The sequence below is a fragment of the Drosophila busckii genome, chromosome 3L, assembly GCF_011750605.1.
Source record: "Drosophila busckii strain San Diego stock center, stock number 13000-0081.31 chromosome 3L, ASM1175060v1, whole genome shotgun sequence".
In the NCBI taxonomy this organism is placed as follows: Eukaryota; Metazoa; Arthropoda; class Insecta; order Diptera; family Drosophilidae; genus Drosophila; species Drosophila busckii.
In genome coordinates this window covers 17,569,684-17,581,629 of record NC_046606.1, presented here as the reverse complement: position 1 = coordinate 17,581,629, position 11,946 = coordinate 17,569,684, and positions in this window count along the sequence as shown.

Here is an 11,946-nt window from a genome sequence, read left to right as displayed (position 1 = left end):
GCAGCGTATGAAGTGCAGAGATGCGCAGCGCTTTCGAATCTAGACATTCGCCTGAAAGTATTTTTAATATAATGGCAAATGCTGTTACCAAGCACTTGTATGAGTTGCCGGCAGTATGTACATAATTGTATAAGAACAGTAAATATTCAAGTCAAAGTTTAGAGACAAATTCTTGACCACGAATTAGCGACTTAAATAAGCTTGACAACCATTCAAAAAATATCTATAAGCGAAAAGCAAAATAAAAAGGCACAGCAGGAAGTCAAAAGTCAATAAAAGATCTGTGTAAACTTGACGTGCGATTAAAATTCCTCACACCTGATTAATTTTTACAATTATTTCTGGATAGCGGAGATAATAACTACTCTACTAACAATCTTTGCCAGCTCATACTTTGAGCCAGATAAGCCTTTGATTACAACCGCCTCCAGATTTAGTTTTAGTTGCGCCGCTCTTATGTGGGATTATTATGCCAAGCTAATTATGTTTATAAAGTCTCTAAAGAGTAGGAAATCTTTTTATTCCAAAATGTTAAATTTGTGTGCTTAAAATTAAAGAATTTTATGGAACATAAATTCCTCACCGTTTTTTTTCAAAAATTGGCTCTTACTTTGTTCTTAATGCTGAAATCAATTATCAGTAATACACGCCACGCTAGCAGCGTGGTTCAAGCGGTGGAACTTAAAAGTGAATCCTGTGTAACCACGAATCCTTGCTTCACCTTAAAGAGATAAATAATGAGATAAACAATTGGACGTCGATGAAGATATCCTGCTAGGTTCAATTCCGCATAGGGCATCCCTATGCTGTTAGGCTTAAATTCATTATATTATTGTGATGTTATAGTACGCTTTTGATGTACTGGTTCTTCATTTAATAATAAAAAAAATAAATAAAAAAAAAAACTAAATCTAATTTTTTATGCCTCAAAGTTCTCTATGTTATTGCTTGGCAGCTCACACCCACACTAGCTTACGTCTCTGCCGTTTTATTAACGCAATAATCGATCGTCGTGGGCATTATATTGTTTTATTAATAAACCCTGCATATCATATTTGTGTATAGCTGACTTTCAACAAAAGTTACTTTGGAATATTAATTAACGAAATATATTTTTATTTTATTGCATTTATATTTTTATTTTATTCAAACTAGTTTCAAGTTGTAATTACAAGGACGAAGGTAAATATATTTTATATATGAATATATATAATAAAATAAAACAAATGAAATTTATGTTATACAACAACAAGGCTGAAATTAATAAAAATGTAATAAAAACAAACAGCAAAGTCGGCATCTCTCTCGGAACATTGCTAAATTAAATTTTTCGCTTCTCACATTTTAACTTAAGAATAAACTTATAACTTACATATTGTAGTGCAAATTAGTTTTATGTTTATTTTACTCTTATATTATAAGGGAATACCATAAATAAATCAAATGTGTAAAAGTTCTTTATAAAAATTTACGCTTTGTTTGAGATCCATAGTTTTCCATATAGCTTCAAAATTCAAATTGAAACTTAAAACTATATCGTTCAACACAAAAAATAAAATTAAATCACAATTTAATTCAACAAAATAAAACGAATAAAAAATAGTCGAGTTCTACTCAAAAAAAAAGAAAAATCAACATAACTAAATTGAAAACAGCCAATCATTTTTGTTTAAAAATACTGTACTGTCGACATCGACCTCTTGAGAGATTACTAATCATATGATTGTAACTAATTGCTCTAATTACCATTGCTGTTCTGCTCTTTCAAAAACTTATCCATTTCTGAACTCCGCCAACACCAACTAGTCAAAATCTATTTTAGTTTCCTTTATTTAATTGATAACAAAATTTGTTTAGCTTACGCAGATTTTTCCTTGCCAAGTAGTGATGGGTAAAGAGGAAACATCGATGTAAAGACAGGCATTTGCCTGTCAGGCATGAGGCCAGGACCTTAAATTTACGCCCTGTAGAATTCTGGGAAAATTGTTTGTTTTAAAGAGGATTTAAAAAAATATAAATATCAACAATTTTATTCTTGGCACTGATTTTTTAGATTTGACCTGTTGACTAACATACAGCATTTGAGAGTGGACTTAATATGATAGATGACCAAATGCGCCAAAGACTTTGAATTAAAATACACAAATACCTGTACTCAATCAAAACAAATTGGATTTAGTTAAACAAGTGTTTAAGCACACTTTAATTATTTAAAATTAGTTCTAAATCATGACTAATATTTTTACCATAAATACGCCCAAGCGCACATCCTATATCGGGGTAAGTGCAGCAGTACTTTTACCGTCTGTCAGCTGCCATCAATTTTTTTTTTATTTTATAGCTAAATTATATACCTACTTAATTTATTTATTTTAGTAATACTTTAAATTTGGAATAATTTAATATTCAGAGTGCTCAATTTAAATATTAAAAATAACAAGTAAGCTTATGCAATTAATCTTATTAAAAATTATACAATTTATTTTTATATAAAATGTAAAAATTCTTACACCCGCACGCATATTTGTTGACATAATTATAAAATTTAATTCGAGCAACAGTTCGCACGCTGAAATAAAATGACAATTTTATTTAATTCACTTGCTCTGCAGTTTAAATAACTATTAAAAGTAAAATGAAATAAAAATACAACTGAACTTAATAGTGAAGTAATATCGGAGCCTTGTAACTGACCCAAAAAAAAATAAAATGTAACATTGTCCTGCGCTGCATTATTGCGTTAGAAATAGCATCCATGTGCATATGCAACTTGTTAGACATGGTGTTCAGGGCTGCCAATTCCTCTTTTTTCCCTTCAGATCTGGCTTTTTTAAATGCCTGAATAAGTAAGTGATATTTTTTAATTTTATATATATTTAAATTGTATTTTATATTTTTAAATTGTATTTTCAGTTGCACATACTGCACGGGGAGATTCGCCGATAAAGAGAACATGAAGTATAGTAGAAGTAGTATAAGTCAAATATCTAATAGTACATTTCGTCTTATTAGAGATTCAAGTTCTACACCATAATTAATATAATGCCAGGTAATTAAAATATATAAAATTTATTGATGCAATATAAATTATCGAATTTATAGATAAATTGAATAATAAATAAATACAAACATTTAGTTAAAAATATTAAATAATGAATTCATTTTTCTTTACAGTTCTGCTTCTCGGATGGCAACCTTAAAGTTCAAGCTACATATACATAAAAATAACTTGCAAAAACTTTTGACTTTTTGATAATTCAAAGTGTCGTATTCGATAATTCGTATTTAATATGAAATTCCTAATTAAAGAAATATGTTAAGTTGATTTTATATATTATTATTTGTTGTTGCCGTCACTACTCTGCGCTTCGCCCTTGCAGTAATCTGTAGGGTTCGGATGCCTATTTCTTTGTCTGCATAAGGCACTAAAAAAAATAGTGTGACGTTCGTTTATCACAGTCACCGGCATCACAATTGGCACTGCCAGTTACTTGCTGCCTTAATTGCAAATACAAAATTAAATGTGTTATATATAATACATTTAAATGCAAATATAAGAGGAAAGATCACATTCAGAAATGCAAAACTTATGAAGAGGAAAATGTTAAAATTTAAGTGTCGTTTTTTAGTTTCATTATGTATATTTATAATTTGTATTTTCAGATGCGACATCTGCCCGGGAATATTTCCAAAAATACAAAATATCTTCTTTACAGTCCTCCCCAAATTCACAAAAATGTAGTGCAAATTAGCTTCTTGCGGGCACACAAGATTTCCGAGTGTCCCGGTGCTAGACTACGGTTGGCCGAGCGGAGACAATCTGGTGTGTTAGGTTGAGGTAGAGAGCGTGTGATGTATAGATGTCAGAAATATCAAAATATCAATGTATCGATATTTTTCTTTAAAAAAATGTTATCATCGCGATATTTTTTGGGCAAAAAAAGGCGATATTGATATTTTTTTATATATCCTATTTTTTATGTTTGGTCACGCTTAAGCCAGAAAACGAAGTGAAAAGTCAAGTTCAGTTCGTTGCACTAACTGACGAAGTGGCATTTGTTATTTTGAGTAGACGAACCTCCGGCAACTCACCAGAAATGCTTTCAGTGGAGGAGCTGAATGCAGGAAATGCAGCTTTTGTTCAGTATGCCATTTGTAGTTGGGAGACAAATCCTTTGGATTTCTGGATCTCACATACCCTTGCTAGCGAAGGTGGCATTAAGTCGCCTGATCACGCCTGGTAGTTCAGTATTTGAGGTAATTGCTTATTTATTTCATCAGAATTTTCTTCAATATGCACAATTATTTTTTGCAACAAAAAATGCGCAAAGCAATTATTTGTATTTAATTACTATATGTTAAGCTGGTGAATAAGCTATGCGCCATGATATTTATTAAAATGCTTTTGAAATTAAAAAATGTGCATGAGTCACATACAACAATTAAGGCATGAAATTCTAGCTTGGCAAACAGAATTTTTGTAAAAAAATAAATTTGTCTCCGGAATATCAAGCATTTTGCTTACGAGAAATTTTAAAAAATAATCAGAATTCATCAAAAAGATTATTTTTTAGAAGCTATATTGTATTTTATTATTTTTACAAATTCGTGGTAATTTTAGATATCTTCTGATTTTTTTTCCGAAAATTCTATTCAACTAAAAGTTGTTTGCACCCAACATTAATTTTTTTCTTTAAGATTTCTTATTTAGCTAATTGTTACGTTATAGATTAGCAATTATGACATCAGAGCACGTGAAAGGTCGGGCATTAGGTTTGGTGGATGGGCGGAGAAACCTCCTGGCCGTACCCAACGGCAGTTTTTATCTTCTCGTTGATGAAATTTACCTGCCCTGTGATGATTTTTGCAGCAAAGTGGGAGTTCTCATGGTCGTCGTTTTGACGATCGATGGGTAATTCTCCGAAATTAAAAGCCATGGCAGCTCTACTAATACCTTGATTTGTTAAAGTGTAAGATATATATTTATATTTATTAATTTAATAAACATTTTTATTTGCAGGTGCACGTTCGGGGCAATTTGAGACAATAAAGGCCTCTAAACAGCACGAGAAATGGAAGCACGGCGTGCAGAATGAGGAGCAGAAGAGGAATCAGCGTGCAATTGTGGACACCCCACAATCACAACGTAGCTCAAATACGGTAGTAAGTAGAGATTAAATAATAATAAATAAATGTATTTATAATAATTGTTTTTTAGGAAATCATATTTGGGTCGCCATAATTTGTAATTTATTTTTATTTTGAATTTTAATAATTTTAAGTTTTAATTATCACCTGTTAATTTGCAGATGCTTTAAGTGTGGGGGCTTATTTTTTGAAGTCCAATACTGCAGCTCGCATATTAAAACGTGCAAAGAAAAGGCGTCGGGAGCGGTCTTAGCAGAGCGGCGAGGATCGCGACCAAAAATCTTGCGCGAAGCAATAAAGCCAAGTCGTGTTATAACTCATAGTTGGTACTGCGAAATATGCTGCAGAGGATACAACTATAAGAAACGGGAAGAGGTTCACAAGCTTAAATGTGTGCGTAAGTTATACAGAGCAAAGTAAGTTACAATTTGAATTAATACCTAATTTCATTAATATTCATCATTTCATTTGTGTGCAAAAACAATTGGACGCCGGTGAAGCTATTCTCCTAGATTAACTACTAATAGAGGAACCCTTTGAGGTTACGCTTATTCACATTTCCTAACTGTAATGTTATAGTACGCTTTTTTACTGCATGTACAGTTCCTTCACATAATAAATTTATTTAAAAAAAAAATTTCGTTGATGGCAATATTAGGGTGAAGGCGTCCCGCAAATTAATAGATTTAATGTCGCAGGCGACGACGGCATTAAATAGCATATGAACAATTTAAAAAACTAATAAGGCCATAGAGCTTAGAGTTCAAGACATACATAATTTAGTTAGCTAAATGCATCTATTTTATAATCACGCTTGAAAAATGTCGATAATATTGTAGCACAAATTAAATATAAGCAGATTTAAGTTGCTGTTAGAACTTAGCAAACGTCCGGTCTGCACGATGCTCGGGAAAAAAATGAAAGACCTAGGGACGGGAAGCGCCTAGGGGTAGAGACTAAAAGCTTCCAGGGACGAAGAAGAGGAGTTTTTTAATGCACCACCCGGCCCCTATAAGTCCGATGTGTATCTGCTGCCGAAAAAGATGGACGAGTATGTGGCCAGCTTTCAAGCCGGTCCTTTCAAGCCCAACTAGTATCGCTACTAAGAGGGAAATAAGAACTCCAACACAAGTAACAACAACAATTAGAAAACACGGGTGCATTTTATATGCGTAATTCAGTAAAGTTAATTATCATGTAGAAACAGTGTTTGATTAGCATACAATTTTTGTTAGGCGGCAGTTGGATTTTAGTTACAAGACATAGCTAGTGCTAAACTTAGTTATAACCATTAAATACAATTAGATGTAAGCAATAACTAAATAACGTGAATTAGCCCAAAGCGTTATAGTCGAGTAAAGAGCATAGGGAATAAAAATTGAGCAGAGTTGAAGCGCCAGGTAGCATAGAAGTTTTACCTCACTCTGAACGGTACAGATATTAGCCATAACAACGGCGACAATTCAGTATTGAAAATTATAAAACATGAAATGAATATGATGTGTATGCCTTTACATAAAAGTCAACGTAGGTCAGCTGTTGAAAGGGGCAGACGCTTGATTTTGGAATAGAGGCAAAGCCGGAGCAACAGCTGTTCCATGCAGACAATATATAGAGCTACTTGCATACCTGTTTGTTCTTTGGGGACTTCAAATTAGAATAGTTCATTACGGTATTCTCGGCCAGCTTACAGCATAGTAAAGTACAACAGTAAATTTTACAACATACATTTGTCCACATTGTTTTACTCACCTTCTTGCAAAAAGCGTCCGAAGAGATCCGCCAAGCGATCCATTCCGACTTGAGTGCTGGACGCCGAGATGGCTCTCTTGTCTCCAGGAGCGCGGGAGCGCGCTGATGACCACGCACCTGTAAAAAGTTAATGTGCATTGAGTACACTGTAAGAAATCATGGCAAGTGAACGATTAAAGCGTCTACCAAAGTGCAACTGAGCAAGCGCACTCAAGTGACAAAAGTTGTAACGTGGCAAGCATCCAACTTACCGAATGGCAACTCGTAAAATGCAAATAATGCAACGCCGTTGTCGCGACTCTGGCAACTGGCGGTGACTGCTAGAGAATGAGAAAAAGAGAGAGAGAAATTCGCCTTTTTTGTGTGTGTGTGTGTGTGTGTGTTTGTGAGTGTGACTAGAAGATTTTTCATATTTCTGCGCTAGAACGGCACAACTACCGAAAAATTTGCGCAGCTCCAAAATGAAACCGAGCATGCAAAACGTACAGACCATACACACACACACACACGCACACCAAGGATGGTGTAGAGCTCAGATTAATGGATGTTGATTTTACAAATTCAAATGGCAAAAATATGCAAGCAAGTGTAAGAGATGCCTGCGAAAACGACTGCGAAACGTCTACAAACTCCAACTGTGACGCCATCGCCATCCAGCCAGCAGCCAGGGCATTGTTGTCGCAAATGCGATAACTTAGCTACCAATATGCGTTGACTGCCAGAACAGCGCAGCACAGAGCTGAGCAGCAGCAGCAGCCGTCGCCGCCGACGCCACCAAATGCAGATATAACTCAATGCATATGTGTGTGGGTGGGTAGATGCAGGGGCAAGGGAAGGGGCGTAAGTTGCATTGGGAGCATATGCACGGCTGCATTTGTCAGCGAAGCACAAAAATGAGACAAAGTGACGCAGGCTGGTCCAAACTGCTGCCAGCAACAACAAACAGGCAACTCCTCTAAGCCTCCCCTCCCCCACGCCACCAACGCGATCTAAGCTGATCCCCTTTAGCGCTTTGTACGCTGGGCTCGCCCACTCGTGTCTGCCTGTAACTTGAGCATAGAAATAAATGCGCATTTATGGCAAGCAATTCAAAAGTCTTTAAGATTTTCACATTCCATGCATTGTGTGTGTGCCGCAGACAACCGACAGTATGTAAGTCCTTTCTTATATTTTTATTACTTTCTTTTTGTAACGAATACCCTTGAAGCTGCAGTCGCTTTGCCGGCTAGATGGATACATATTATTAGGAAGGTCTGTATTTAACTATTTCTTAAGTAATAAATTTTTATTATTTTTATACACATAAATATTATAAGCTTTTTTATTCAAAATATTAAAAAATTTACTAAACATATTTATACATATTTTGTAGTTTACTGTTTTTCATATTTGAAATTTAATACTGAAAGTTCTATATTTAAATATTTCCTTTATTATATTTTTAAATATTTTAGACACATACGTATTAAGTGTATTAGATCAACATCAAATAAGATATATTTTGTCTATATTTTATACTCATCAGTGTATTATTTTATAATTATAAATATGCACATATGTTTTTAACATACATATTTTAAATAAAATATATTTAATACTAAAGGGTAAGATATTGATCAATGACTCGAATATATTGAATTATACTTTATTTAAAGCATGCAGTAATGTTATATGTTATATATATATTATATTTTAATAAGTTTTACTAGAAAAAATGATTTAAAAAACAATCTTACTTCTACTTTCTTACAAAGATAATGTGCAAAATAGAAATAATATGGTTAATCACTTAATTCTCCACATAAACTTAAACAAAAACTTCATAATAAGCAACAATTAGATTTTCCCTTGCTCCCACAATAGTTCGCTTATTGAAAGTTATAAATACTCTTGAAGTCAAATATAATAGCCATAGGGTAATAATAAGTCATTCCGTTTTATGCATCGACACTCATTGAATGGAGTTTTTTGTTGTATGAGTGCGTGCAGTGCACATAAATCGAAATCCGCACCTTCTTCGGCATTGTCAGGAGGAGCCATTGCAAGGATGCCAGAGTGCTCGGAGTATTTCTTTTTCGGTGCGCCTCGCCTTGGTTAGATAGCTAGGCAAGTGGCATGACTATGACTATGAGCGACATTGTGCGATATGATAGCAGGACGCGCGTTTTATTGTCGTTGTAAATCGTTGCCGTACGTTTCGACATTAATAAAAGTTAGCAAATAACTTGAGAGCAACAGAGACAGCCTTACACTGAGTGACAAGGACAGCGATAGCGTGAGACAGACAAGTAGATAGCGATTGCTTTAGATAGCTCGGCTGCAGCCTCAAGTGCCTAGGCACACTGTCGATGTGCTGGGTGGAAAGTTTGTGGGGGCGCAACGTGGTTTCGGTTTTCATTTTTATTGTGCTCGTCATCAAGTTGATTGTTGATGACTGCCTTCAGGCAGGCAGGCAGGCAGGCAAGCAGCAGCCAGTCAGCCAGTAAGGCATCCAGTTGCCATACAATTCCCAGTTGACCAGGATACTGATATGGCAAGCACAATGAAATTGAGTAATTTGTTGGGTCAGGCGGTCAGCGTTGTGGTTTGCATAGCCAAACAGGCAAATCTTTACAGCTGCTACCCACTGATTGATGTATATGCGTGTTACCTGCCTCCCATTCTAAACAAATGCATTCGAATTGCAGTCAAAGACGTGCGCTCTCTCTTTCACTCACTCACTCCTTCCCTCTCTGATAAGCCAAACACGCACAAACGCTTCGCTGTCAGCGTCTAAGGGCTTTAAATTGCGCACAGCAAGCAAGTCTGGCAAAAAACCATCAGACACACACAGACATAGAGAACTCTGCCACAAGGTAGCAGCAGCAGCAGCACAGCAGGCAAATAGATTAGGCAATGAATTGATGCGTAGCTGCCAGGCCAGCAGCTGAGAGTTGTGATAACCAAGGTAAACCAAAGCCACAAGGAGCAAAAGAACTTACAGAGCCAGCAGGCGACTTCAGACTCAGCAAGGAGTTGCATATTGAGCAGCATTTGATAAAAGGCTTAGCTTGCTTATATACGTTAGTTAGCATGGCTATGCTCTTGTGGTTATAACAGGTGAGTTGCAATCCAAACACAAAGTAACACAAAAAATTCAAATGTTTTTATACTGAAACGATGTGACAAGCTATACGATAAGCAAATGGTTTTTTGCCTTTGCGACAAGTGAAAACAAATAGCAGAGCTTAAATAGCTTTAAGCAATGAATACAAGATAACATCAATTGTGAATAGTAGGTCTTTTATCACAGCAACGTTGGCATAAATTATGACTACAAATTAATAATTAAATTAACTTTATGCAAAAGGCTAACCAATTATTTAATTACAATTTAAATGCTCGCATCCTAAGCGATAACTTGATTCCTTGAATGTAATCAAAATAATTGAAGTAGTTAAAAATTATAAATTATCAGCAAGATTATTTTCAATTATTTTTAACAAAACAACATTTTTTCGAGAAAGCGCCTATGCTAATTTACAAATGCCTTGCACTATTTGTTGATCCCATGATAAGTTTGTGAATTTATTTTGTACTCAAACAAAAATAATTGGAAACAATAATTTTTAGGCAAATTGAATATCATTTTTAAAAGAATAATAACTTGAATTATTTGTCGATAATTTGTAATCCTAATTGAAATATTTTTCTTTTGGGCATTAAAAATTTAAAATCAATTAAAAATGTCATCTAGTTGATAATTTATTTAGTGTTTAAGCACTGTCGCAATAGTCAGTATGAGAACTCTCAGACAAAATGAAATCCCTCGTACTCTCTCTCTCGTCTCAAAAAATACTTGACTATTGAGTTAAATGTTAAATAAAAAACTTTAAGACACAATTCAATCCTTCATACTCTTGTGTACAGCATCTAAAAATAGTTTCCTATTAAGTTTGAATAATTTACTTAAAATCAAATGTAATTACATGTATATTTAATCCGACTTGACTATGTGAACCCATTTGCCCCTAACTTAAGCTACTTACATCATTACTTTACAAACTCAAATTGAAGTTATTAATTTATGTGTGTGTGTGTGTGTGCAAGTTGCTACAACTCCGTTTACTTGCGCAAATTACAAAAGTCTACACCTTGAGATACGCTTGTTGTTGTGCCCCATCATAATCATCATTATGATTGGTTGTGACAACTTTGCTTTTGTGCTTGCCTGACGACATTTGGCAAATGGGTTATTGATTTTTAATTTGCTGCACATACACAAGACATACCTATCTGCTTACTTACGTGCAACATACCTCAAACTTTTCATTACACTCATCAGTTGCAGCCAACAACTGTGTGTGTGTGTAGCGTGTCTATCCATCTCTCCAGCTGACAGTCGCTCATTTTCGCATTAAAACTCAAAAACTTTCATCAGTTTTCAATATGCTGTTGCAGAACGAACAACTTGCAACTTGCCGGCGACATAACTCGCACAACTCTCAGTCAACGAGCAACTCATTAATAAAACACACATACATAAACACACTCACACACACACACATAGTAGCAGTGGGAGAGTCTGTGATAGAGCGCGCAACGGTAACGTGTAATTGCATTTCTTTAGCCGGCGCGGCTTCTTCTTCACATCACATGTCATACTAGGAGGCAACATTACAACATCAACGACTTTTACTTACGCCCCAAAAACTGTGCTACAGTCTGGCAGTGGCAATGCACTGCACTCCGTCCGTAATGCATTGCTGCGACATAAACAGCCACCAAAAGCTAACCAATACATCTATGCAAAATGCGCTCGAGCCCCCACCCACCCCCGCTAAACTCATTATGTACATTCATTAGGGATGGGGCGAAAAAATCACTGTGAATTCACGTTTCGTCACAGCCAAGCTATTAATATTCCCACAAAATATGTGTGTGTGTGTGTGTGGCTTGTCAAAGCACATAATCCATCAAAGTTTATAAATAAAGTAGTGCTGTAAAATAATTAGAGATGCGGTTTCGAAAAAACGTTTCAGAGATATTGTTGGATTGCTGAAATAC